Here is a 23,302-nt window from a genome sequence, read left to right on the forward strand (position 1 = left end):
GCTAGAGCAGTGATGGCGAACCTTTTAGAGACCGAGTGCCCAAAAACTGGCCCCGCCCCGCTCCAGCCCCTGCCCGCCCCGTTCCAGCCCCTGCCACGCCCCCACTCCACCCCACCCTGGCCACTCATCGCCTCCAAGGCCTGCCGCAGATTGCCCAGGCAGCCTAGCAGCGCCATGGCAGCCACGCCCTCTGCCTGTGCCCCACAGCATCAGCTGTGCATAATGGGACGTGAGGGCAGAGTCTTGTGTGTACTGCCTGGCTGCCATGTCCTTGGCTGCGCTGCTCCGTGTGGGCCATGCTCAGGGGTGACTCTCCTTCAGGGGGGCTGCTGGAGAGGAGGGGGTCGCGAGGGGAGGCAAGGCTGGGGCAATAGCACGTGTGCCCACAGAGAGGGCTCTGAGTGCTGCCTCTGGCACCATGCCATAGGTTCGCCACCACTGAGCTAGAGTAATTATATCATGAGATTTCCCTTACCCCAAAAAAGACATGTAACACATATATGAGTGTGTTACATGTCTTCTTTTGGGGAAGGGAAATCTCTTGATATAATTACTCTTGCTGAAGCTTTAGTAAAAAGTTAGATATTCCCCCTTTTTGGGGGGGAGGGATGAATGTATCCATCTATGTATGTATATATACATACAGGTATTAGTTTTCTGAGGTTTTCGCGGGTATTTGTATATAGGTTTTTGGTTGTTCGGGTTTTCTCCCGCGTAAAATTGGAAGTGTCTTGGCAACGTTTTGACGAAGTCACATTCGTCATCTTCAGGCTGGTGTTTTTAGCTTCTTGCTTTGAGCAGCAATGTGTGGTTTTAGCTGTTTCTTCCTTTTAACTGCCAGTGAGGGTATGAACTGATTGGATGGGAGCTTGGCTGTGTTCTGATTGGGTGGAGGTGTGTTCTGAATGGTTAGGGGCTTGGCTGTGCTCTGATTGGCTGGGGGAGTGTTCTGTTTGGTTGTGCTCAGGTTAGTCTGAGTTGCAGAGGGGTTTAAGATTTTGGGGTTAGGGAGTCGTTTGTCAATAATTATTGACAAACGACTCCCTAACCCCAAAATCTTAAACCCCTCTGCAACTCAGACTAACCTGAGCACAACCAAACAGAACACTCCCCCAGCCAATCAGAGCACAGCCAAGCCCCTAACCATTCAGAACACACCTCCACCCAATCAGAACACAGCCAAGCTCCCATCCAATCAGTTCATACCCTCACTGGCAGTTAAAAGGAAGAAACAGCTAAAACCACACATTGCTGCTCAAAGCAAGAAGCTAAAAACACCAGCCTGAAGATGACGAATGTGACTTCGTCGAAACGTTGCCAAGACACTTCCAATTTTACGCGGGAGAAAACCCGAACAACCAAAGACCTATATACAGGTATTAGAACCCACATTTAAAAAAAAGGCGAAGTTGGTATGTGTTTGTGAGAGAGACGGAAACACAAAGAATATTAAACACTAATTAAAACAACACAGAAATCAATTTTCTGTAAAATAATGCACCTAGTTTTTTTTTTTTAAAAAAGGATTGATCCCCCAACTGCACATACCAGCATTTCCATCAGACAAGCTACTCTTAAATGCAGAAGCAAATGCTAATACATGTGTGCCCATAAACACACAGGCACACTCTCCTGGCTCTTTCTAGTAAAAACTTCAGGAAATAAGAAATAAAAACCAAGATGGAGATAGTTTGAAGGGTTTCTGCTCTGGGAAAATAAGAGAAAGAGGGAACAAAACTGGATGGAGATAAAATGAAGGAAGGAAGAAGAGGGATGTTAGAAATTTTTTAAAAAGTTAGGGAAGCAAGGCTTCGCAAGGTATGTTTTATCTGCAGATTCATCCATAGTTTATAGCAATTGTATCCAAAGTAGTTTGCTCCAACCTATTTATTTCTTTTCAAAATGTCTTCCATTCTTATGTGGGAGTGTAAGAGGATCACTTCACCCACCTACCCCCACAATTCATGGGCAATTATTGGGGAAAGAAAACTGTCATCTTTAGTATCCCACAAACACCCTAGTAATCTTAACTTGTTTCTTCTCTGTTGAAAGTTTAAACTGATAGAATAAGTAGTTTTAATTAAATATTCCAAAAGCTAGAAAATTCCTTGCACTTTTGGTAAGCATTAGCCGTTTCATTTTGTTTTGTTTTTTTAAAAAGAAAATATTCCATTTAGTTATATAACCTTTTAGTTATGACATTTTAAAAGTAATATATTAGAAACAGAACTGTCCTACACATTTTATCCTTGATTTCTTTTGTCAGAGAAATCTTTGTTCAGATGGTACTTCAGCATTGCTTTTGTTCTTGGGGTGCCTTTTCTATCCTTCGAAGGTCTTCCAAGACAAGATATTCTTCATAATTCAGTGATTCTTCCTAACTCCGATTGCATAATTAGGCCATTAGGAACTGCACCATCAAAGCCATTCTTCTATCTATGCATCTGACAGTTGTATGTTTTGGATAGAAATTGTATATTTTAATACTTGGTACATCCTGTTGTTATAATCCCTCACCTCATAAAAATTTAATTCTATGGGATACATTGAAATGAACCAAGAAAACGTTTGGTTAGAAACTAATGAATTACATATTATTCATTATTCCTTCAATACAATTATAACTCTTAGAACAGGTGTGTAATACTTTGAAGGCCAGGAGTCATAATTGGCCATAAATTGGAGATGAAGGCAGGAAGAACCTATTCAAAAGAAGTAAATGATATCAGGAGAAATTTGATTTTTATAATTTAATATATTTATTATAATATAAATGTCATGGTTCTGACAGAGACAAATAATGTAAAACTCTGAGGCTTGGAAATTCCTCAAAGAACATGTTTATTAGTTAAAAAGTATTGGCACAATCAAAAGTGAAACCAAGTCTGATATTCCCACTAAAAATTTCCCAGTTACAAAGTATAATGTCCCACCCACAAAACTATGCCATCACTATGTTCCCCAATACATTCATTTTGCAGGCTTTCTTATACAACACCCAGTCCCTGATTACGGGAGCCGTAGATGAACTTGGTTCCCACGGGACAGAAGATTATTTTGACTAGTGAAGCACCTGGGCAACCCTCTCCTCCCTCTGTTCTATGTGGCAACCTAGAATGAGGAGAAAGATGGCTGTAGCCAGGCTCATTGTAGAGTTGACAATAACTTTATAATTAAGTTATGATTCCATTCCATGTATTACTCCCTTCCAGGCATTTTAAAACTTGCAATTTAATTGCAAGCTTTGGAGAGGTTGAGTGAGTTGTACCCAGTACTTATTGGAGTCCGGGACTGATGTAACCAGATTTCTTTATTGCTTCAATAAGGCCTTCCAACTTGGTGTTTTTCTAGTACAGGGGTCTCCAAACTTGGCAACTTTAGACTTGTGGAATTCAACTCCCAGAATTCCTCAGCCAGTTGCCAAGTTTGGAGACCCCTTTTCTAGTATATTGAAATTATTTCCTATCAGCATGCTTTAGAAGTACCTAGTTAATCCAAAATATAATATCCACTAACCTACATTTTAAGTAATTTTTTGAGTTCTGTATTTAATTTAACGCTACATATCTAATTTAGTCAATAGATTTGTTTTGGGGTGCCTGATATGATTTTTGTCAGCCTGATACCCTTCCAATACATTGTACTTGCTGGCTGAACATTCTGGTGACACCTAATGTTGAGGATGCCAAGTTGGTGAAGGCCACTTTAAAGTTGGACTCCCTTTGGTTGGTTCCAGTGCCAGTGAGGCTCCTCAGATACCCAACAGTGTGCAACTAGTAACAAACCTTTATTGTATCATCAGAACGGAAGATAGTTGATTGCTGCACCCATTTTACATCCTCCTGGGTTTAATTTAAGGCTGCTGCACCCATTTTACATCCTCCTGGGTTTAATTTTGGTGTCTTTCCCTCCCCATCTTTTGCCCTGCGTTAGGTGGCTAATGTTGTTTATTGACCTTTTCAGCATTCCTCTCTTAGGAAGCTCGGCTTCTCAATGGATGTCCTGCATCTAATGCTTTTATCTGTGTGGTTTTAATCTAAGTGTCCTCAGTGCCACCTTTAAGCCTTACAATATTGCTGCTGTCCCTGCCATATATTTGTATGAAACACGATGGTGATCAGAAGGAAGCTAGATTTTCTCTAGCAGGTACAAACTACCTTTGGATTTTACATAGCTCCCTAGATTCCTTTCAATGATTAATAAAATACAGATTGAGATTTATTACTGTTCCTTAGATAAAAACATGTTGGAAGAATTCAAATGTTAGACTTTTAGTCATAAAACAGAACTGGGGATGACTAGGGTATAGCTATAATTCCAGCTAATGATTCTAGCCAGCAATGTTGGGCATATACTATATAAGAAAGAACATCAATAGCCGCATAGCTGTTTTTGCCTAACTTTAAGCCATAGGATGTTAATTCACCAATGCATTATTGGGATTCTGAATGTAGCCATCAGGCTTCAGCATAGCTATTTGGGTTTTTTGTTTTTCTGGACAAGCTAATTGCAGCAGAGTTTACAGGTAGTCCTCAACTTACAACAGTTCATTTAGTGACCATTCAATGATACAATGGCACTGAAAAAAAGTGACTTATGACCAGTTTTCATACTTACAACTATTGCAGCATTCCCCATGGTCATGTGATTGAAATTCAGATTCTGGGCAACCAATTCATATTTATGAAAGTTGCAGTATCCTGGGGCCATGTGATCACCTTTTACGACCTTCTGGTAAGCAAAGTCAATGGAGAAGCCAGATTCACTTAACAACCATGTTACTAATTTAACAACTGCACTGATTCACTTAACAAGTGTGGCAAGAGGTCATAAAATGGGGCAAAATTCAGTTAACAAATGTCTCACTTAACAACAGGAATTTTGGGCTCAATTGTGGTCATAAGTCTAGGACTACCTGTACTAGGTGAAATAAAGTAGCATCAACTTCAGAATATACTGTAAATATACATAAATTCAATTTCAGCTACCTAAATTCTGTTTCCCCATAATAGCATTTCTCTATTGTGGATTCTCCAAGCGTGAATCAAAGGGGCGCTTGAGAAGAGCAATGGCAAACATGAATGTTTTAACACGTTTTCTGTCCCCCTCTTCCAGAATATTCTCCAGGAAAGCTGCAGATTGGGTTCCTATGCAGCACTTGGACAAAATTCTTGAATAGGTGACAGTGATTAGTTCATAATGCTAGGCACTGAAGGCTAGTTTATAAGCCACATTTTTTTGGATTCATAAGTCATGCTAAACTAAAACCAATTAATCACATGATGGCTTAATGTGATAGTTCATCTTTGGAACAGATTTGTTTATGAGATTTATCAACCCCCTCATGCCAGAGGCTCAAAATCAAACTCAGTGTTAAATACAATAAAAACACAATTTTAAGCACAAACAGAAAATAATGGCACAGATTTTCTTCTAGCCGCTTAATCACCAAAGGCCTTCCAGAAAATCCAGGCTCATAAATCTAGAAAGCTGTAAGAGGGGGATATTTTCCCTCAGGGGTTAGCTGCCTTGAAGGAAGAGAGTAGGGCACAGAGAACACAGGCCTCTGCCTCCCTTCACATTGTACCTCATGAGAGGAGGGGGCCTTCAGTAGGCATTTCCATTCACCCATCATAAGTGGGCAGAATGGATTGATTCATGTCTCTCCCTGTATGTGTAAAAAGTGAAGATTGCAATAAGATATACTTAATCTAAAGGATTAGAAAAGGCATTATGGGCACAATACTTTTATCTACTTGTTTCTTGAAAAACACTGAGTGGGGTGTATGTGAAGGATGCGAGTTCTGTAAAAAGAATAATGTCACAGTGGGTGCCATGTGAGAAACCATTCAAAATTATGGGGAAAGACTTTCAAGATTGGATTTGGCACAAGCTTTGAGGGAACTGGCATTAGGAATGTAAAGGATAGTTGTCTTGGCATCTGTGCTTGGCTGATGTTGTGACCAGGTGTTTGGATACCTTGGGAAGAACCATGGTAACATGAGGATGAGGAGCTGCAATAATGCACATGGAGTTGAGGAGTGCTACTGAGGCTGTGTCCACTTTGCACACAAGAGTGCATTAAATTAAACCCAGGAGGGTTTAATTTTAAACCCCCTTTCCTGTGATTGTAATCTGTACCCTTATCCTATTTTACAAAAATTTCAATATTAGAGCAATTTTTAAAAGTTGCAAATGTAAACAGCATTGCAAAGTGCCCATTTTGGTGGCAAGTAATTCCTCATGATTGTATAATAAAAAATTTTGGGCAAACATAAGGGGTACTTTGCAACAAGACATTTAAAGGGTTTTTCTTCAGTTGCTTATTTCTGGACAGATGGTCCCTCTGAATTTCCTTTCAAATTGAAGACATTCGGTGTTTTCACATCTTCTGAGTAAGAAAGGAAGATGTTAATAGTATTGTTTAGGTCAGTGATGGTGAACATTTTAGAGACCGAGTGCCCAAAACCCGCCTCCCCATCCCTGTCCCTGCTCCGCCCTGCCCGCTGGGCACCCACCAACTCCATGACCCGTCACAGATCACCCAGGCAGCCCAGCAGAGCCATGGCGGCCACGCCCTGCACCCCATGCCCCGCAGCATCATCTGCGCGCGACAGGGTGCAAGGGTGGAGTCTTGTCCCCGCTGCCCAGCTACCATGTCCTCGGCTGCGCTGCTTCGCATGGGCTGTGCCCGGGGACGACTCTCCTCTAGGGGGGGCTGCTGGTGAAGAGGGGGCCGTGGGAGGAAATGGGGCTGGGGCAATGGTGCATGTGCCTACAGAGAGGGCTCCGAGTGCTGCCTCTGGCACGTGTGCCATAGGTTCACCACCACTGGTTTAGGTCTTTAGGACATTACTTTGATTCAGGCTGTTTGGTGGCAGTTCTTGATTTGAAGCAGTGGATCAAGTGGCTCTATGGCAGGGGTGTGAAACTGCCAGCCCACAGGCCGGACGCATCACCGAGAAACCGCGCCCACCCCATTGCCAGCAATGGGGGGAAAAGCTCTGATAAGTTGCACGGCGTCACGTGATGTCGCGAGTTTGACATGTCTGCTCTATGTGGCTCTTAGATTCTGCTCCTTTGGTTAGTGCTTGATAAAAACAGTAACATTAATTTAAATACCTAAGGCAATCTGTGGTTCTTCCCATCCCTAGTTGGTGGAGGAGCACAGTCATCAGCCTTTAAGACCAAGCTTATTGATATCTTCAGACTTTCTACCAAGCAAAAATATTCTTGTAGATTTTTATGACAAATTAATGCTGTCGGTATAAAAGGCTAAACGGCATGAGTGAATGAACAGGGAGAGCCAACAAGAGTTTGAAATCTTTTGTTCATAAAACTGAGAACACAGGAATGGGAGGAAAGTCATCTCATCATCTACAGTGGATGTACCATGCTTATCTTACTTGGATTGTCTTTCAGGAAGAGAAGGAGAAAGGAGTGGAATTAAAAAGGGCTCAAGGAGAATGTTACTACACTGTAAAACATCAGGGAAGGTAAGATGTTCCTGAACAGGATAACTGAAGCTCCTCAGGAGGGACAGAGAAGTGAGGGCCAGATAATACAAAGAGAAAGATGAGTGGAAGCAAGTGGATCAAACGCTGCTTGTGGAATTCAAACTCTCTTTGTAGAAGATAATTTTAAGCCGTCTGAGCAAGCCTTGTGAACATCAACTTCATGGAATGGAATGGAAGATACTGAAGTATCCACGAACCAAAGAAACCCAATAACCCTTTTGAGGAAGAGGTAGCTGGTTGTGGAGGAGGAACAGTGCTTTCAGTGTATAGACTCAATATGACATCAAGAGAGAAGTGGGTTATCTTCCAAGACCTCATATGCAGGATAGACTGCCAAGACTCTTCAGACCTTCCAATAACTGTCCCTTCCTCCTGATTCAGGTGGGACAAATGATACTGGAAGAAACTATGAGGACTCGGGAAGAAAGTGAAGGAAATGAGAGTACTTCACCAGTCCTAGCTGAGGGCTTATCTTGCAAGAAAAGAGAAAGGGATCCTGAAAGTAAACAAAGGGGTACATAGAAGATGTCACTGGTAAAGAAAAAAAAATAAAGATTAAGTACTGAGGCTTCTAAGAAATGCCCAAAGCAAGGGGGAAAAAAAGACTTTTTCAGGTGTGCCAGAAACAAAGGGGAAAGCAAGGGAATGTAAGTCTTTTGCAAAGAGAAAGGGTGAATTGTTCAACAGATGATAAGGAAAAGGCAGAATGTGTTGACTCATAATTTGTTTTTCTTCTCTCAGAAAGGAAACTAAAAGCCCTAGCTGGCCATCACTGTACCACCATTAGAAGAGGGAACTGGAGTTCAAGATAGATCAGGTAAGGGCAACTTTGCTAATTTAAATGAGGGCTCCAGGGTCAGATGAATTACACCTTAGAGTACCAAAGTAACTAGCAGAGCCATATAATCTTTGAGAGATCTTGGAGAATTGGCAATATCTCAGAAGATTAAAAGAGAGAAAACGCCATCCCAATTTTCAATATAAAAAAAAGAAAGGCAGAGAAATGAGGAAGTTACAGACCTGTCAGTTTGGCATCTATACTGGACAAGAATTGCCCTATTGGAGAGATGGGCAGCATATACATTTAATAAACTATTAAAGAGCCTCAAACAGATTATTAAACAGCATGTTTACGAACACTTGAATAATAACACAAATGTGATGTAGTGTTTAAGGCACCAGGCTAGAAACGGGAAGAGTGTGAGTTCTAGTCCCATCTTAGACATGAAGCCAGCTCGGTGATCTTGGGCCAGTCCCCCTCTCTCAACCCTGAGAAACTGGCAAGGGCAAACCACTTCTCTCTCCCCCCCCCAAAAAAAAAAATGCCAAGAAAACTGCAGAGACTAATCCAGGCAGTCACCAGGAGGAGTTAATGACTGGAAGTTACAAAAACTGTCAACTAGTGGAAAAAGCTGTCCCATTAGGTTCTCCTTCAGTGGAGATTTTCAAACTGTGTCAAGATTTGGAAGAGACTTCAAAAGCATGAATCAAATATTTTCCATGTGTGGTTGCATTGGGAGGACACAATTGTTGAGTTGAATTTGAAAAGGATTATTCTTTTCACTGGGATTCATTAGATGCCTTTCAAGTGTAAAAATTGATCAAGCTGCAGTCGCTTACATTAATCTTAAAACACTGAGAGCCTGCAAAAAACATCTTCAGCCACCAATGCACACCTCCTTTCCATTCAGCTGAGTTATGAAGAATGGAACCATTAGAAGAAGCAACATCATCCAGTCAATGCCCCCTCTCCCTCTTTCTCTTGTTGTAGAATAACAACAATCCATCTGGACTCAAAAGAAATAAAACAAATGTCTAATCTGTCCTTCCTCCATGTTTTTCACATAAATATAAATTTGTCTGGTAGTTTGCAAACAAAACCTGTTGTAATAGAGAAGATTGATTATAAAAGCATAAACAAAAAACATTATCATCCTCCAAAGACTCTCCAGTTATTTTGCTGCCATTGTCAGTTGCATTTAAGTGTTTGTGTAAGTTGTAAAGGAGAATTGCTAGCATGCCAGCAATTTTGCAATGGAGTGCTTTCCCCAGTAATTATGAAAATAATTGCATGTTGCTTGGATAGATGATGGAATGGGAAAAAGTAAGCTCCTGATGATAAAGGTAAAACTAGGTAAGTTATAACAGGATGCTGAACATTTCTGAGACATTGGGGGAGTAATGACTGGCTTGAATCCAAGAGAGGGACAGAAGCAAGTCTTTCTGCCTGTGTATAAACACATATTCTGCAGAACTAATGCAAAAAAAAAAAAAGACCAACTTTGCTATGTTTCAAATAAACTGTAGTAGATAAATAAATTGATTCCTTTCTCCCAAATAGACAATGAGATAGATCAGGTCTGGAACCAATCCGCAAGGGATATGGAGCTCCCCTGTGTATGAGAATGAGGGAGAATATATGAGCTTTGACAAAGTTACCTCTGCAACATTTTCTGTTAGACTTGGATGCTCATTGCCACCTCCTGTTATGCCTAGAAACTCATCACCATCTACCCCAAGCATGAGGATTAGCCAGGCCTGTACAATATAAGACAGCTTCATAACCGGATAGCATTCTTCAAACGGTATTCCCTTACAAAGTTACTTATAAGAATGGATGGCAGAGTTGGCATATACCTCAAGGCTGCCAACTCAAATTAGGAACAGCTTTATGGCAAGAACAAATGTTTTGAGGGTACGCAAGAATGAAATCGAATTAAAAGATGGAAGAAGGAGACCATCGAGCAAGGAATAACATTAAAGGAGGATATGGCTGAAGGATCTGACTTCTCTTATACTACTTGGAGGACTCTGAATAGGTTGAGAGTTGGAATGCCTAAATGTAAAACCAATATGCTCAAGTGGAGGCTCTTAGTGGATAACAACCACTATGTGAATGTGGAGAGACACAGAGCCCAACCTGGAAACGTGTACTGATAATGATTATTCTTTTTGGCCAACAGCCAAGAAGGTGGCTTCATTCTGGCATTTTAAAGTTTGATGGAGGCAAAGGAAATGGAGGCATAAAGTATTTTTATTGTAAAGGGACTATTTCAACAACCCTGTTATAAAGTCTAAATACAGCAGCCAACTATTTAATAAAGTTTTTCAGATTCTTGCTTGCAAATGTAGCAAGCCCTAAAGATAACTAACATACCACTTTCAACCTGAGGCCACCAATTGTGTTGCTCATTATGTAGAGTTTAATCTTGCTCTTCTTTTGAAAAACAGTTCTTCAAATAAAGGGCAAGATAAAACTCTACATACAGAGAGACAAGCAGAATAAATGAATGGGGAAGTTAATTCATCATATCTATTGTGACACAGAAGAAAGAGCTAGAAATTACAATTACCCTTTAAACTAAAGTATACCATGCCACATAGCACCTCTGTAGTCATAAATAATTCTAATCATCAAATCCCAAGGTTAAAATTTCATCTATTTCAGTTTAGTAAAAAGTCCAAAAGTGGTTTCCAAGTAGAAATGAAGCCAGATAGTCTTTTCTTTAATCACAGCAGTCAATTTTGCAGTCAAAGCAGCCATTAACTTCACCATCCATTCTTCCATTGTTGGTATTTGTGAGTCCTTCCATTTTTGCACATAAAGAAGCCTTGCCGCTGCTAACTATTTTTGAGAACAAAATTCTTCCCCCCCCCCATTTGTCCATCAGACCTAATGAAAAAAACCTCTGGTTCTAATTGTACAGTCATGCATTTCTTAATTATCAATTAATCTCTTGCTGCAATTCCCAGATGTCAGAGATTCAGTTCTAATCAGAAATGGTTTTCCTCCAATAATAAGCTGGGAGTGGGAGAAACATTCAGGATGCCTGGTTTACATTTTGTAGATGTTTACATTCATGCCCAGTCTTCATATAGGCATTATTTGCATGTACATATGCAGTATAAACATATCCCTCCTTCGGTGTAATCATGTAAACTCTGATAAATGCACATGCAAGGCTCCTGTGTTTGAATGCTAAATGCACTTCCATAGCACATTTAGGCGCACCTTTTCCCACCTACAGAAGCCTTGAAAAATCTATTTGGCATCCAGATCTTCTGAAACAGACAAGCTAGCTATTGAAAAGAAAAGCAGACAAGAGATCTCTGTCTTTGCCACAGGCAAACAAAAGTTATGTGAGATCCAAGGAAATGTTTTCTGTCTTTTTCCTCCCCCTGCCCACTCTCAGCAGCACCACTTCCCCCATGAATAAACAGCCTCTTTTCTTCTGGCACTGTGCTCTTGCTTGCAACAGAAACCAAATGGCAGTAGTCACAAGAATAGTCACTGATGATAACTCTTTTGCACTGCTTTATATTGAACCCCCGATACAGTGTTGCTGAAGGGTGTGTACAATGGCTAAAATTTATCTTCCCAACCTGTTGGATCAGGGGGTTGAGGGAAACCTTATTTATTTAGGATGGGGATTGGCACCATTTGTTAATTTTCTGTAAAATACCTGTACTCAGTTTTCCCTGTGACTCATCTCTCTTGCTTGCCAGACTTGATCTTAGAAACTGCTTGAATTAGCTCCAGCCGGACACCAGGCACGATGAAGTCGATTTAATAAGCTTTGAATGATCAAGCAAAGAGCCAGTTTTTCTCCTTCCAGCTCTGCAAAATGACATCAGTTGGGAGTAATGCTTCTCAACTTGGCTGTCACTAGAACCAAATACACAAGGAATAAAGTTCTGTGGATTATATTTTTGGAACTAAATATTCTGGGACCCAGTTTAACAAATCTCTCACCTTTGCGGATCTTACCTTTGTTATCTCGTCTTCTTACTAGCACTGTTTTTCCTCTTAAGCTTCATCTTAAAACCTTTACTTGTTTACCTTCAAACCTGCTTCTTTTTCTGATTTGAAAGTTCTCCATTAAATTCCCCGTTTATCTGATTTTTTTCCTCTCCCCTTATGTGTCCTCAGAACCACTAGAAACAGGTTTTGTACACACACCCAGTGCGCCACTGGGGCTAAAAACCTGTTTCTTGTTTTTATTATTAGCAGGACAGAATCCTACATGTTGATAGATGAGAAGTGGTTGAATAATGTGAATGGACAGCTTCTGATGTGATCTTTATTTATTGATGATCAACTAAGTAGCAGCACTTGTCTGATTTTCAGAAACTAAGGAGGTGTCAATCTCTTTGCAGCAAAAGGCAGTCAGGGAAGCAAGAGTCACAGAGTTTGTTCAATTAGGTTTAATATCAAGAAATAAGGTACTAGGAACCAGAATCTTGGAAACTGAGTGCGCAGTCCCCCTGCCTTCATTTAGGAGCAAGTTCATTAAGATGGGTCTGTGCATTGTTTTAACCTCTTTTTCCCCACTAAAGGACTGAGGGCACCTTTTCCAAGGGGATCTGATACAGAAATATCTGTCAGTGATATTTTGTCGTGATGCTTTGAAATACTCTTTCTTTCTCCTTCCTCAGCAAGTTCCCTTATAGCAGGTTTCCTGTGGTTAGTACTTAGAATTCCCAAACTTGTAAATTAGACTGGGAATTTAAAAAAAAAAATGCAGAAGAACAAATGGCAAACCAACATTGTGTGGTTACCAAGAAAACTAGAGGTGTATATGCATGAAATCACTGAGAGTCGAGCATGATTCAACGGAGTCCACCCTTTTAATGTATTCATAATGGAAGTTGGAGGAGTTAGGAACTGTTGTTGAATGGAAATAGAGTGATTTGGAAAGAGAGGCATAATATTAAGAGGTAAGATTTGTATCAGATATATTTTTTACCTTTTTTGCAGTTTGTATAAAAGCTAATGAACTTCAAACCATTAGAAACATGATGGTGTTATATTTTTCACTTACAAATTTTATTACTGCATAATAGGGTTCTTTATGCCTCAGGGATATATTTCTTTGAAATGATTGAATATGTCCATGACTCCCATGAAGAAGTCAGCACATTATTAGTTTTTTTGTGAAAGAAATGAGTTTTGTTTTGTCATATTCGACGGAAAAAAACATAAAACCCTTCATGTGTCAGTTGAGCATGTCAAGGATGACAGTTCCAGCTCAGTCTCTTTTTTGATATGGGAATTTTCCATTATATGAAGTGTTCTACTCTAGCCTGCAATTCAAAGGATGTACTGTAGAAAAATAAAGTTTGTCTTCAGAGTGCTTTGAGGACCCTGATAGTACTATGAAATTTCAAGTGACTGTTAAATCAGACTTAGGTGCAGGATCATGCCCAGATCCCAGGATATTACGGGGTGGAGCTGTACTGGACTCTGGAAACAATGACATTTCTATCATATTCTTCCTACCCTCTGCAACAGGGGTCTCCAAACTTGGCAATTTTAAGAATTATAGCCTGGCTGGGGGATTCTGGGAATTGAAGTCTACAAGTCTTAAAATTGCCAAATTTATAGAGCCCTGCTCTATAACAATGACTATCACAAGAGAAGGGACAGTCCAGGAGGTTCTTGCCCAAATTTCAGGTGATAATCTTCACAAAGATTTCAAATATACCTTTCCAATAAATCAGTCTGGCCTGATTTAAAAACCAGCAAAAGTGACTTAGTTGGTATTTTTTGTATTGAAGGCAGACAGACTCAGGCCAATTCAGTTATTTTTTTAATCTGCCACTTTCCCCAATGGCACGGGGGAATTGAGTTTCATGAACATCCTCTTTTTAGATATTGACTAAACTAGATAGCATTGGCCATTGTGTTTTTGACATGGCTTGGTAACAAAATAATGAGTGAAAAGAGATATGAGCCGGAAAAATTTATATTTTTTAAAAAATGCCAGAATAATGTACCCTTTCTACAAGGTCTCCCTATAATCCAAAATAGATAGTTAAGGCAAAAAGCTAGACTCTCGTAGCCCTTAAGATGGGTTGGAAAAAGCATGAAATGTGAATTTTGAGATTTAACAGCCGAAAATTTTATTCAGGAAAAATGTTTTCAGATAAGCCTGGAAAATAATCATATATTGCCTGATAAATGAAATGGTCTTCCCCTACACCCTGACATGCATCTCTCTCACTTAGTTAATAGTTAATGTTGTTGATCTTATTTGTGAAAGGTATTATTTTTTCTTCCTTATTTAATTGGATTTTCATAATTCTTTCTTGCTGAACCCCAGCAATCCTCTTGAAATAATAAGAGAACAATCAAAAGGGAAAAAACGCATAACTTGTAAGGCAAAACAAAGAGTAGCATGCAGACATTATCTGTTTGTTTGTTTGTTTGTTTGTTTATTTACGAGACTTATATACCGCTTTAAGTGCAAGCACTCTCTAAGCGGTGTACACCAGTAAGCAATGTGTGTGTATATATATATATATATATATATATATATATATATATATATATATATATATATATATATATTTACATTGCCCCCAACAATCTGGGTCCTCATTTACCTACCCCGGAAGGATGGAAGGCTGAGTCAACCTTGAGCCGGTGAGATTTGAACCGCTGACCTGCTGAACACAGTCAGCTAAAGTGGCCTGCAGTACTGCACTCTAACTGCTGCACCACCTCGGCTCATATTCATATTTATATTCATATTCCTGTTCCATATGAGCCAGTAATTTGGGTCAAGCTAGCAAAGAAAGAATGTAATCCAGGCTGTTTTATGTCTGGGTAAATAAAGGTTTAACATGAGTGAAACAGCCACTCTGAAGCTGATTATTAAATTTCCTTCCTAACTCGAGCACTCTGATCACAGAACTAGAAGGAAGGGTCCTAAGGGAAGGAAGTCAAGTGAGGTCCCTGAACTTTTAATGAAACCTGAAAATTCTGTGTTGCTTACCGTTCCTCCTTTCATCTGCCCCCAACGGCATCAGCTGGATTGCTTTGAGGTCAGAGAATGCCAATAAGGATTTCACCCTATGCCTCAGTTGGATTTACTAATGGAAATCTATTTTGGGTTGCAGGGGAAAACTCACATGCTATTGCCTGCCAGGAAGTGAAGGGTAAGACATGAAAGACTGGAGGAGGAGCCACTAAGCTACTTTGCATATCTGATTTTCTTTTTTCTTTTTTCTTTTAGTAAGTTTTATTGATTTCTAAAAATTACAGTCTTTAAAGCTTAGTAAACAACATATTGTCTGGGTTTACATATTTAATATGTAAACTTCTTTAATATAAATCTATTCAGTACTGTACAATATTTTTTCCTTGATCTTCCTTTCTTCCCCATATTTTTTCCCTTTTCCCCTTGTTAAACAATTACAATTCTTAGTACTATTGATGTATACAAAATATCTGATTTTCTTATTAGAAATTGCTTGTTGCAATGGCTGGTACCCTAACTCGGCCTTTTTGCAATTTGGTATGTGTATTTTTTTTTTTCGGTTGACTAAAGTCAGGGCAAGTTGCACTTTAAAAAAGAAACAAACATACATGCACTTTTTCTAGATTGTGAAGTACTCCCATGCTTTTTCCCAATCCGGTGCACATTCCCAGTCAGTCTGGAGTGGGGTGTTCCTGAAATTTTTCTTTTTCTCTTAGCCATAGCAATGCTTGCATTCCAGTCTCATAATGTGTAGCTCTTTCCACCTTTGAGAAGGAAGGGATCAATGCTGTTTGGCCTCTCCTTGTTCTGATGAGTAGTTGATGTATCCAGGGTAACAGATGTATTGTTCCTAACAACCATTGTTGGTGTCAGTCTCTCTTCACAGCTGGGAATTACCAAGGTGATAAAATTCTGTCCCTAAAGTTGTGAGTGTTCTTTGTTTCTGCAGTAGTTTAGCTATGTTTTGCTATATCCTGATCCTGATAATATCTACTATTATTCTGATAGTGTAATTGAGCCTTTTTATTCTGTCTCATGGATTGGCATAAGTACTGTGTTGTGTTGGCAGACTATCAAAAGCAGGTTCTATACCAGTGATGGTGAACCTTTTAGAAACCAAGTGCCCAACTGCAACCCAAAACTCACTTATTTATCACTGGGTGCCAGATGGGCGTGGCCCACTGGATGGGCGTGGCTGTGGTGGTCATGGCAGACTGGGTAGGTGCGGCCAAGGTGGGCATGGTCATCTCGATGTTTCTCATGGGGAGGGATGCCTGTGGGGGCTGGGCAGGGTTGGGCGAGATCCAGGGGGTCTCTGGCAGGTGGGGCGGTGGGCAGGAGGCTCGTCCTGTGGGGTGAGGCGAGGCAAGGCGAGGCAGGGCAGTGGTGCCATTGTCACAGGGCAAGGCGAGGCAGGGGCCGGGGCGGCTACTGTCTGACACCATCGGCCCCCACACACAGAGGCCAGCGAGCGCATGGGGGTCAACGGTGTCCGTCAGCAGCCACAGTTTGCCCAGCCCCTTGACCGGCACACTCTCGGGCTCCACAGCTCTGAACTGCCAGCAGTTCAGAGAAGCTGCCTCTGAGCTGGACAGACGGCCCACAGCTGAGGAGGAGATGCAGTGGGTCATGCCTGGGAAAAGGAGAGCATGCAAGGCCAGGAGGGATGAGACAGGGGGAGGAAAACCAGCCGTGCTGGGATGCATCCAGCCACGTGGGACCTTGGCAAGTTAGCGGGCAGCTGGTTGAAGAGGGACGGTTGCCATCTCTGGGGCATGGCACGCGTGCCCACAGAGAGGGCTCTGAGTGCCGCCTCTGGCATGCATGCCATAGGTTCACCACCACTGTTCTATATTGTTGATTTCCTGTTGTGGTCTGAAAATGTTCAGTGAAGACTTCAACAATTGCTTCTCCCATCCTTGGAGGCACTGCATCTGTTTTTTTACTTAACTTTGTGGGTTGCATTTGGGAAGATGATGCCAAAAATTTATGATGGTTCTGACCATGCTTTCCATTAATGCCTTGTGTGTCAAGGGGTATTATTTCTTCTCTTAGCTGAAACTGGCAAATCACTTCTTGCTCCCAGGGTTGGAACTATGTGGCCATTTTTGATGGGGAAGGAAGGACAAGATAAACATAAACCATGTTTGAGATGAGTTTGGTGCTCTCGTGATTCAGTAATGAAGGGTGCCATGTCATTTCTGTTTTAATTGAATATCCCTGTTGCAGGATATGTCTTGCTTAGCAGCAGATACATATTAAATACCTGATTACATGGTAATTAGTGTGTTTGATGAAAGACACACATTAAGAAACTCTAAGATTAGTTTGCTGTTAGCAGCAGAATAAAAGTTCTTCCTTCGAGTTTCCTCATTTGTTGGACTGGTAGGAAAACAAACATGACAGAGAATGTAGCTTTTGATTAACTGATAGTGCCAAGGCTTAGCGCTGTTTGCTATATTTATCTCTCTAGCTATAGATGTAACAAACTAATTAACAAAAAGTATACATACGTGCAGTAGTAATTTTGCAGCAATGTAATAAAATAGAGGGGGAAAACAAGTCTGGAAAATCTGTCATATGCATAAAACAACCTCCCCAAGTTTGATTATATTATTTGAAATATTTATTTCTTGGACTTTTGTCAAACTGCATCACTGCTTCAACCTTAATTCATAAACTGACAAATAATAGATATTGACAATGCCTTGCTGTAGGTCAGTGTAAATGTCTGTCTTTTAGTATATGTAATTCTTTTAGTCGATATCTTGATAAATTGTAGTTAAATCAGGTTGTTTGGGGGCACATCTCTTACTACAATTTATCAAGACATCAAGCCAACTAAAAGAATTACATATATTAAATGTATATATACATATACTAAAGAATTTAAAGTATCTTTAAATCAGATTTATCCAGATTCAGTTTAACAATCCTGTTGCTCTTAACCTATTATTGCCTCATTTTGCATTAAATCTGAATCTAATGATTTTGGTTTCTAGCTCCAGGGATTGCAACCAGTTCTCATTAAACATACCCTCCAATGCACACAAAACTTTGCTTTTGTATTAATGTCAATTTAAGTTAGAAGAAAACTAATTTTACATTATTGAAATCAATCATTCATTGGTCCATGAGAATCAAATATTCAAGCTTGTTGTGCCAGTAATCTTATAAAGAGTCAATTCCATCACCTTCCTCTTAAGTCTGTGTATTGGCTTAGGATCTGCAATTGATGTTTCCAAAAACGCCAACAACATGCAACTTTAAAAACAGCAATGGCATCTGGAGCACATCTATCTATCTATCTATCTATCTATCTATCTATCTATCTATCTATCTATCTATCTATCTATCTATCTATCTCTTTCTCTTTCTCTTTCTCTCTCTCTTACACACACACACCTATATATAACTCTCAGTCCCTATCAAATTTCAAACATTTGAATTGAATAAATTATTAACAAGCACTCTTGAGACAAAATCAATTTTTTAGTTCTACAAAAGTTTTAAAAATAACTTTCTCATTGAATTGTTCCCAAAAAGTAATATTAGGAATTAGTTGATGTCCAGTTTCCTCAGAACACAAACTTGCCCATTATTTTTAAACTGCAGTTCAACTGTAAGCTTTTATTACAGAAAAAGAATCAAACTTAAATCTGTGTAAGTAAGTAAATAAGTTTATTGATGTAACCACAGGTCATAATATAGGAATGCCATAATATAAAAGAATGAAACAGCGAAATTATAAGAAATAGAAGTATTATATATAAAAAGGTTACAACTAAGTAAAGCCAAAGCTACAATTAAGAACTTGAGCATTTCTTTCTAAGTATAAATAACAGCAGAGCAAAACTATTAACTTAGTTGCTGACAGTTGAAAACACATCCCCAAGAAGATAGTTCAGTTTTTTAGGGTCAAAGGCCTTGAGTTCATCTACCATTAAAAAGGTAGCCCTGATCTCATTGAAAATGGTTCAGTGGAGGACATAATAGATAATGTTGTCTATTTGACCAAGACCACAAGGACAGGAGGTTGTTCATTGTTCAACAGCGAACTTACAAAATCTCCCTGTGAGATACGCAGAGGGCATGGCCTGCAGGCAAAAAGATGTTAAAGTCCTTCTCAGTAAAGCACTGATTATGTTAACCTTGGCCTGAGACAGGTTTCTATGGTGTTTATAATGCAGATACCAAGATGAACATGTAGATGATATTAGATCTGTTACTCAGTATTTATCATAGTAATCATTCAGCATTAAGTGCAGGTATTGAAACTGACCTCCACTGAAGGAGGGAGTAGAATAACTAAGTTGGAAGGGACCTTGGAGGTCTTCTAGTGCAACCCCCTTTTCAAGAGGAGACCCTATACCCGTGGTGGTGAACCTATGGCACGCGTGCCACAGGTGGCACGCAGAGCCCTCTCTTTGGGCATGTGCGCCATCGCCCCAGTCCTAGGCCTTCAGCTGCGTTTTATAAAACCTTTTCGCTTTAGGCCTCTGCCGCCGTGTGCAAAGAAAAAAAAAAGGTTCAATCAATCAATCACTTTCAACTTCTCACGGGAAAAAAAAGATCTTGCAAAGTTGGAATTGATTGATTGAACTTTTTAGTCCCACCCAGTCTGCTGTTACCACCGCAGCCACGCCCACCCAATGGGCCACACTCACCCAATGAGCCACACCCACCTGGCACCCGACGATATAAAAGTGGGTTTGGGGTTGCAGTTTGGGCACTCGGTCTCTAAAAGTTTCGCCAACACTGCCCTATACCATTTCAGGCAAATGGCTATCCACTTAAAAGCCTCCAGTGATGATGCACCCACAACTTCTGAAGGCAATACGTTCCACTGGTTAACTGTTCTCACTGTTAGGAAATTTCTTCTTAGTTCTAGGTTGCTTCTCTCCTTGAAGTCCTGTACAGTACAGTGATTTCAATGGACACCATTGTTTTGGTGTATGATTATCAGAGTGATAGAGATTCCTTGCAATGGTCCTTTTAAGGCCTTTTTGTGCTCCGGCAAATGATAACACCTGCATAGTTTAATCTTTTAGGACTTCTTGATTGGTTCCTAGGATGTTGGAGAAGCATCTATGTTATCCTCCAGCTCTCCTTCAGCATGTTGGCTTATAAGCCTTATCAGCTGGAAATTTAGTTGAGGAGTCCCTTATTTCACAGTACTTGCTTGTGTGAGATAAATAAGCTACAATCTTGTAAACCCCAAAGAAGATTAGCTTCCATTTTCATTGATGGCCATTAGCATGCAGAGAAAATATAGAGGAGGAGTCTGTTTCTGGTTCTTTAATTCTGTGACTTATGATATCAGTGGGGCAATCATGGAAACTACTGGGCAAAAAAGAAATACAGTTTTCTTCTCTTCCGTTTGCTGTGCTCATGTTAGAATATTACCTCTTCATTTCTCACATCTTATTTTATATGCTAGTATTTATATTTAACTTGGTAAGTAGACTGTATATATCTTCCTAGTACTCTACATCACTGGTGAGCTGTTGTCAATTGGTCTTGGGACTGATGTTTTTAATAGCACTTCTGGAGATGCGAGAACTCTTCTGTAGGCAAAGCATATATTGCAGCACTGAGCAATAAACATCCCAGTTTAGATTATATTTGTGATATTTTTACAGTATCCCCTTACCACTCAAGTAGCCAACTAAGTGGCAATTTCATTTGCTTATTTTGTACTTCTCTGCAGCTTGCTGGGATGCCTTGCTGAGATGGTTTCTGAAGATTATGAAATAAGCTATTGGTCAGCTCCACTGCTTTGCATACGTGATATATCTCTGTTTGTGTGTGAGAAATATTAGGTGCTTGCCTAGGTTTTGGCACTGCAAATTGAGGGAAAGTTTATGAATTGAAGGGTAATATATTGTGATTTGGAAAGTCCAAAGAGAGACCATTGGTTTGAAAGAGAGGTAAAAAAGGCCATTTATGTCTGGCCATCTTTCCAGAACTGATGAAGCTTCTTGGATGAGAAGTGAAATGTCATCTTCTTCCTCAAGGGAAAAACAAAGTCCAGTTTCCTTTTGAAAAAGCATTTTTGGGTCTAGAGTAGAGTAGAGTAGAGTAGAGTAGAGTAGAGTAGAGTAGAGTAGAGTAGAGTAGAGTAGAATAGAATAGAATAGAATAGAATCTGGAAGGGACCTTGGAGATCTTCTAGTCCAGCCCCTGCTCAAGCAGGAAAACCTATACCATTGCAGACAAGTGACTATCTAGTCTCTCCTTAAAAACCTCCAGTGATGGAGCGCCCACAATTTCTGGAGGCAAGCTGTTCCACTGGTTAATTGTCCTCACTGTTAGGAAGTTTCTCCTTAATTCCAGGTTGCTTCTCTCTTTGGTCAGTTTCCAACCAACTGTGACCTGGATGACTGAGAATCTCCACAGACACTCTCTGCTATTGTGTAAACTGTCTTTCCTCCTGAAATCCAACTAATTCTGACTCTCTCCTTTCCATTTGTGCTGAATTGGTAAAGATGTATTAAAATAAAAATAATGTTAATTGATGCAATCAATGTAGTCTTTCTTTGCTTATTCATTCCTCCATTATCCTACGTCTGTTCCCTGATTTTAGACTGTAACCCTCCTGGGGAAGGGATCTGTTACACTTGTTGTTTGCAAGGTGTCAGTCTCATAAATGATGCTCTATAAACAAATAATCAAAACAATGTCTTGAATAACTTAATCAGAATATTTTGTTTATCAAGAGACTGCTTGCATTCTTTTCTTTTATTCATTTATTTTTATTATTTGGAAAGTAAATATAGATAATTACAAAGCAAAAGGATTGATTTACACAAAATGGATAAAAATAAAAATCAATAAAACCTTACAGTATTAAGAAACTACTTGGTTCCAAATTATACACTTCCCATCCATTGTGCCACAATTGATATAGTAATCGCAGTCAATATATTTATAAGCATTGGGACTTGCTTCTAATTTCTGGATTTCTAAAGTCAGGATAATAATTACAAAGAAGAAAATGCCTCAGGACATCCTACTTGGATTTTTGCACAAAAGTACAAGAATGCTGTTTTAAAACAGCAGATTGTGACCTCTCTGAATATTGAAAGAAACTGAATCCAAATATTCAAGATGTATCCCCAAGGTTGTTTTTTTTAAAAAAAATGAAAAGAATTTGCATCTCTGACAGCCATATTAAGAAACAAACAAATAAAACACCAATGGAAAATTTCATTTGCCTTGGAAGCAAAAAAACATAATTATAAAGATAACCTCAAAAGTTTCATATAAAGAACTAATTTCTCAGGACTCTTTGGACAAGGAACAAAAAGACAATGCAAACAAAGAAGAAGGGTAATTAAACATAGCAGCATTGAGCTGAGTTCCTAATGGAGACAGCACTGATGTCACTAAATGCAAATGGACTAAATTCAACAAATAAAAAAAAAGGGGGGGGATCTTCAGCAAGCCCAGAAAAGAAAATGGTGATGTTGTTTGCTTACCAGAAATACATGTAAAAACAGATCAACTTAGTTTGTTAAAACAGGAAAAAAAATAGGACAAGAATACTTAGCTACAGAAAGACTTAAGCAAAATGGGATAGGAAGTATGGTAGGGCAGTAGCAGCTGCAACACAAGTTTTTTTTCTGTCCTCTGTTTTTGGGTTTTTTCTAGCACTCCTAGTCATTTTAGGGTAAGAAAGCATGACTGAAGGTGCTTTTCCACATCTAGCACCAGCACAGAAGCAATAAATTAAAAATAAAGCAGGCAGATTTCTAATTCTGAAATTAAGAAGATAAAATTATAAAGCTGGCCTCCATCTACTGTATACCCCAAACAAAAATAAATAGCAATTTTTAATAAAGTACTTTTTTCAAATGATTGGATAAGTTTAGGGGTGAATACTTGTTCTTGGAGACATGAATGAAATCTAAGGTCCAAATTTGTATTTATTACAGTGTAACAATGGGAATCATTAAAAAAATCAGTAAAGTTTACCTCAAGTTATAATTTAGGGGAAAGTTGGTATACTAGTTGGTATAA

At 39.5% G+C, this 23,302-nt stretch overlaps 1 protein-coding gene across 2 annotated transcripts in view; it reads left to right on the forward strand.

The window, feature by feature from the left end:
- Nucleotides 1-23,302, forward strand: part of LOC120313580 (cAMP-specific 3',5'-cyclic phosphodiesterase 4A-like) — a 52,970-nt gene that overhangs the window by 22,923 nt on the left and 6,745 nt on the right. Inside the window, exon 2 of one of the 2 annotated variants that reach the window (XR_005558181.1) lies at nucleotides 8,259-10,660. The exons of the other annotated variant lie outside the window; for it this stretch is intronic. The gene's annotated coding sequence lies outside the window, so the exon portion shown is untranslated. Of the gene's footprint in view, nucleotides 1-8,258; nucleotides 10,661-23,302 lie in introns of those variants that run through there. 2 annotated transcript variants of the gene reach the window in all.

This window comes from Crotalus tigris, unplaced genomic scaffold (assembly GCF_016545835.1).
Source record: "Crotalus tigris isolate CLP2741 ecotype Arizona unplaced genomic scaffold, ASM1654583v1 scf7180000018708.195815, whole genome shotgun sequence".
In the NCBI taxonomy this organism is placed as follows: Eukaryota; Metazoa; Chordata; class Lepidosauria; order Squamata; family Viperidae; genus Crotalus; species Crotalus tigris.